Source organism: Phyllostomus hastatus, unplaced genomic scaffold (assembly GCF_019186645.2).
Source record: "Phyllostomus hastatus isolate PE091 unplaced genomic scaffold, TTU_PhHast_1.1 phas_contig_34, whole genome shotgun sequence".
In the NCBI taxonomy this organism is placed as follows: domain Eukaryota; kingdom Metazoa; phylum Chordata; class Mammalia; order Chiroptera; family Phyllostomidae; genus Phyllostomus; species Phyllostomus hastatus.
The window spans coordinates 39,290,366-39,295,779 of NW_025333857.1; the positions used below are offsets into that span (position 1 = coordinate 39,290,366).

At 38.5% G+C, this 5,414-nt stretch overlaps 1 pseudogene; it reads right to left on the bottom strand.

The window, feature by feature from the left end:
• Positions 1-2,546: 2,546 nt before the first annotated feature.
• LOC123819920 lies at positions 2,547-3,548 on the bottom strand (annotated as a pseudogene).
• Between the last annotated feature and the right edge of the window lie 1,866 nt (positions 3,549-5,414).

The following is a 5,414-nucleotide window of genomic DNA, read 5'->3' on the forward strand; positions in this document are numbered from 1 at the left end:
CTTAAGCTGGAAATTGCAACATCTGGATTTTCCGATTTCTCAGGCATGAAATACTCCAAAAGATGAGTCACATCCTGCCCTCACTCATACTATCTTATTTAATGGAAACACTTTACACCAAATGACCTACTTCTAGTAGCAGCCCAATCTGTCACATTTTCTATTTGCTTAGGTTCATCACACACTAGGATATCACATTTTCGTTGCAAACCAAAATCTTCATTTAGTCTGGCTAACAACTAGCAAATATAGGTGGGTGATATAGTAAATGCAGGACTGTAAATAGTGAAGGGCTCCTCAGGGTGATGTGACAATGTAAAGATGCACCTTTTATGGAGCTGTTTGGGTATGAGAATTCAATACCTCAGAGGACTCAAATAAATGGAAATAGGGTAACATAACACTCATTTCATGTCCAACACAACTGGCGACATGGGCTCACTCACTATATTTACCAAAAGTATATGAACACATACTTTTAAAATGGTGCATAATTGGTGATTAAGGCTACATTAGCTAAGAGGGGTGGTTTGTGCATGTCAAGGGAAATGTATATTTGTATTTTTTTTGTTCATGTGTTTATCTTTTAACCATAGCTGAGGATATCAGCAAGAGTTGTTTGGTGAAATAGTTCTCTAAATGTTCCACATCTCTTCCTCTGTGTTGGTATAGAGCATCACCTATACTCTTTCTTGTGCAATATTTTAAAAGAATATGTAAATAAATTATGTAAGTGAAAGTTAACTCTGCACTGACAAATGGAATATTACTTCTTAGTGAAGAAGACTAAAAATTAAATATTAGAAATATGAAAACCAAACTCCATATATTTGCAAGCAACTTGTTAATAATAATTATAATAAAATATGACTAGATGTAGTTGATACACTAACTTCTAATGCAGTGTGTTTTGGGTTAGTTTTGTATTTTTTTCCCTTAGCATATTACAAGATATATAGTTAGTGCTTAATAAATGCTTACTAGAGCAGATTATTTACACACATTTGAGGTACGGCTATGCTATTAGTAAGTTAATAAAGTTTGAGCCAATTGCTTCATTATTACACACTGTCTTTTAATAGCAGACACATTGTTTTTATTGTTCAAGGTTTATTTTGTATCTTAGTATGACACTTGGATAGTTGGCTGCATTATTTATATGTAGACTTTTCTTTTTACATTATATGGAAATGTACACTAACCTGATACATATAATATACAAATAAGATCCTTTAGAACAATTATGCATAAGACATAAGGCCAATATGTATTGGATTTATACATTGGATCCCAGGATATGATTGATTGGAGAAAAAAAAGTTGGCCATGTTGAGTAAAGGAACCACAAGTTATAAAATGATGTGGACTCCAGCCTGTGGGGTCCAGGTGTTGTGGCTGTGATGAACAAATTCACACGGACTATGGAAGTCCTGTGGAGAAAAGGAACAGCATGGCCACTCTCTAAGTGAGAGAGAGAGGGCCCCAGCCCCTTCCTGGACAAGCTTTTATTGCTTCTCTGGGTACATTACATGGCAGATGCTCCTCATTTACTATGCACAGGTTCGCTGTAGGTAATTACCTTTTACAGATAACAAAGGAAAAAATGTTGCTACTTACTTCAAAGAGAAGGATGTTGCAGATCAAGGGGAAGTGACTGAACCGGTTATACAAGATACTTGGGAGGTTTAGCTCAGATTTTAGGAAGTTACTTTAAAGATATGCAGTAAAACATTTTCTGCCTCAATTCAGGGTGAGGGAGTTTTAGCAAAAGCAAGCCTTGGAGCAGCCTAGGTACGATGCAGGCCTGATTCCTCACAGGAAAACTGATCCATGGACTCTGGTCCTGTGCGCCAATTTGTTCCCCACTGAATTTTCCAAGTCAGGGGCTGGGCTACATTCCCCATGCCACGCAGATCGGTTCCCTATAATACAGCACACAGTGAGCACACATCTAGTTTGATGGGCAACTGTAGACTGTGCCACATGGGCAGTGGGGCTTTGAGGAGGTGGGACTTGGAAGGTTTTCTCGCACTCCTCCGAAGAATAAGTGCTAATCAGCCACAAAATTAGGCAGTATAGAGCTTTATTGGGGTTTGTGCACCCGGGAGAGATTTCCTGGTCCACACAGCAGGGAATAAGGTGGGATTTTATTCCAGTAGGCTCTCTTTGTGGGGGCTTGGGGATTGGTACCCTCCAAACAAAGAGGCAACATATCATTGGTGGTTCTCCTCTCACCCTGGTTTGACGTAAGCTGTCTCTTCTGGGTTGTAGTTCAGACGCCTTGTTTGTAGTTCAGCTGCCACTTTGTCCTACCCCACCCATCCTGACAGAACCATTTCACACTAACCAGGTTAGGACCACACAAGGTAAGTACCATCCAGCATCAAAATACAGATGCAGGGTTTTATGAACTATTACTATTTCTATCTTTAGGATATTGATGTTTTTAGTAACAGATCAGATAAAAGGGACAATATGCACAGTCTCCAACTAAAATCCTGTTGTACCCTAGACAACAGGATTTTGTCTAGTGAAGTGACATGACATTAGAAGACTTTACACCTGCCGCTCTTTCTGGATCCCCAAAGGTTATCTGCACTCTTCTTCAAATGGGCCTCTCCCTCAGGGGTCAGAGTCACCTTCACAACATCTGAGATTCTGTTCTGCCCCAAGATGCAAGGACACTAAGGAAGATGTCTTCTTTCATTCCACAGAGATCCTTCATCATGGTGGACATTGGATGCACCCACACTAAGATTCTTCATTATACTTTCTGCTAAATCTGTCACAGATAGTCCAATGGCTTGGGATGTGTAGCCTTTCAGTTTGATCATCTCATAAGCACTGTTAATTACCTGTTTGTAAACTTCTTCCTAACCATATGCATCAGTGCCTAAATCAGGGTGTACAGTCTTTAGGAAGACACTGGCAACGTTCACTCCACTCCACACAGGCACACTAAAGTCTCTGTGCTCCCCAAGGACCCACCCATGACAGCTTAATTGGTGAACTCCCAGCCTTCCTCCCATTAGATAATGGAACAAGGCTGCATCCAGATTGCAACCACTTCTAATAACATGGTTTTTAGGAAAGCTGCTTATCTTCCAAGCTACACTGGTCAAGACATTCACTGGATTGGAAACAATAAGCAATTTGCAGTTGGGACTGTATTTTACAGCATTAGGAATGATGAATTTAAAGATGTTCATGTTACACTAGACCAAATTAAGACGGCTTCCTCCCTCCTGTTGACGTGCTCCAGCTGTGATAATAACCAGATTGGAGTCTGCAGTCACATTGTAATCTTTGCCAGAGATGATATTTGATGTTCCAAGGAAAAGCCTGCCATGTTAAAGATCCATCCTCTCTCCCTTTACCTTGTCTTCCATGACATCAACAAAAGCAAGTTTATCTGCCCAGTCCTTCATTAAGACACTGATGGCACAGGCCATGGCAACAGCATTAACCCCAGTGACTGAAACCTTATTCTGGGGACTTTGTTTTTCCTTAAGAAGACTGGCAGTCAGCTGATTCTTGAGAGTTGCCATAATGGACTTAGAACCAAGAGGAATTAGGAGTGCATGGTGGGCAGGTGTTGGTGCCGTGCAGCATCGGTTCCCGACTTGGCAGCAGCTGCTCGGGGATCTACAGCAGACATTTAAATATTTTTAAAGAACTTTAGTTCACTTCAGGAAATAATTTATCATGAGCATTATTTCTCAAAGAGGTCATTAGGCTAACAGCTAGTATCACTCTATAGCATAGAAAGGATCCTTGAATGGATGACAGGTATGAGATGGGAACAGATAGTTTACAAACTGGTGCTTGGGAAAGTTCTCACAAATATTCTGAGACAATACCATTTTCAAGTGTGGGAAATAAAGAATTTTGAAATCTCTTTTGATCTCTGCCTTAGAGATGGGAGACTCTAATATCCCAAAATTTCAAAAGTTGTCTTCCCATCATGCACTATAATAAGGAAGATGATAAGCTTAAGGTAGATGTAGTTATAACTATCCTTAAGCCAGTTAGTAAAAACATAAACTATTCATAGCATGAAGCAACTTGTACTCATTACTTGTATTGGCTAGACAGAGTGCACAGAATGTCTGAAATAGGACTGTCATTTAAAATTGTAGCCCTCATATTAACTTTAATACAAAAATTTGATATTAATGTTTACAGAATTGCCAAAGGACATGAAGCATTTCCATCCAAGTTCAGGTTTGCCCTGATACTCAAAAGGTGTTTCTGTGCTAAAAGAGATATTGGGCCTTCAAAAACCAGTTTAAAAGTAGTTAAGGAAAAAAGAAAGATGAGCATACATAAGTTTCTCTGCTTTTTAAACTTCTGTCTTCCAATTATACTCTGTAGAAATATGTGCCCTTCTGTATGCCAAAAGGAGTTTTTGATGCATTTCTTTACCACCAGAGACTATGATTTTCTGTTGCTTTCATAGATAAAAAAGACACAGATCATTTCTGTTAGATGAATCTCTTTGTTACACTATCTGAAGGGTTTTTAGAAAAATAATGTCATATTCACCAAAGATGGGAAAAGAAACATAACATTACTGATTCAATGTGATAGCTATTTCTAAGGCAGAATTAAAATAGCATAATTTCAGCAATTTACTTTTTTACACTAATACCATAGTTCATTATTTTATACATTGAAGCACTTTAGAACCACTCATATGCTTTTAATCTATCACTTACTAGTTGGCAATTACTACTTCATCTTTGGTCTTTATACTTTCAAGTATTTGAACTCATAAACCAACATTGTTCTTCTAATTGAGTAAAAACCACAGGAAAAGAAAAATTCTCTTTTTTTATCAAGCCCCACTTGTGAACGTTTTTATAGTCACTGTACTTATTATACTTTAACATGTTTTAAAATTAAGGTGGATTTGCACAATCTCTTTGGAAAAGGGGGAGAAAGAAATCATTCTCACAGGGATAAATAGGGAAACTGCATTAAAAGGATTTCAAAAAAAATTGAGACAACCTCTTATGTTGCAAAATGCAGTATAAAAGTGCCTGAACTAAAGTTAATGCCACCAGGGGCTCATGCCCCAGTGGAATAGAGTGATACTATACCACCAACTTACTGGGGAGTTGAAGGAGCCAATTCATGTGAAAAGAATCAGGGGAAATCACAAAAAAGTGGAGGTGATGACACTTGGAAAAGTCACTCAATTTTGGTTAGGTCAGGGTTAAGCTCAGGTCTATGAAGTTTCCCTAGAAGCCATGTCAGTGGGCAGTTCAAACAAAGTTGACAGAATAGGGAAGAAAGCCCAAAACTCACCAGACAATACACATTGAAACATGTATTGGTATATAAGAAACAACTCCACATTAAAGAGTATTGAATGTTGAAAATACTGAAGTAGAAGCACCAGAAACCGTTAG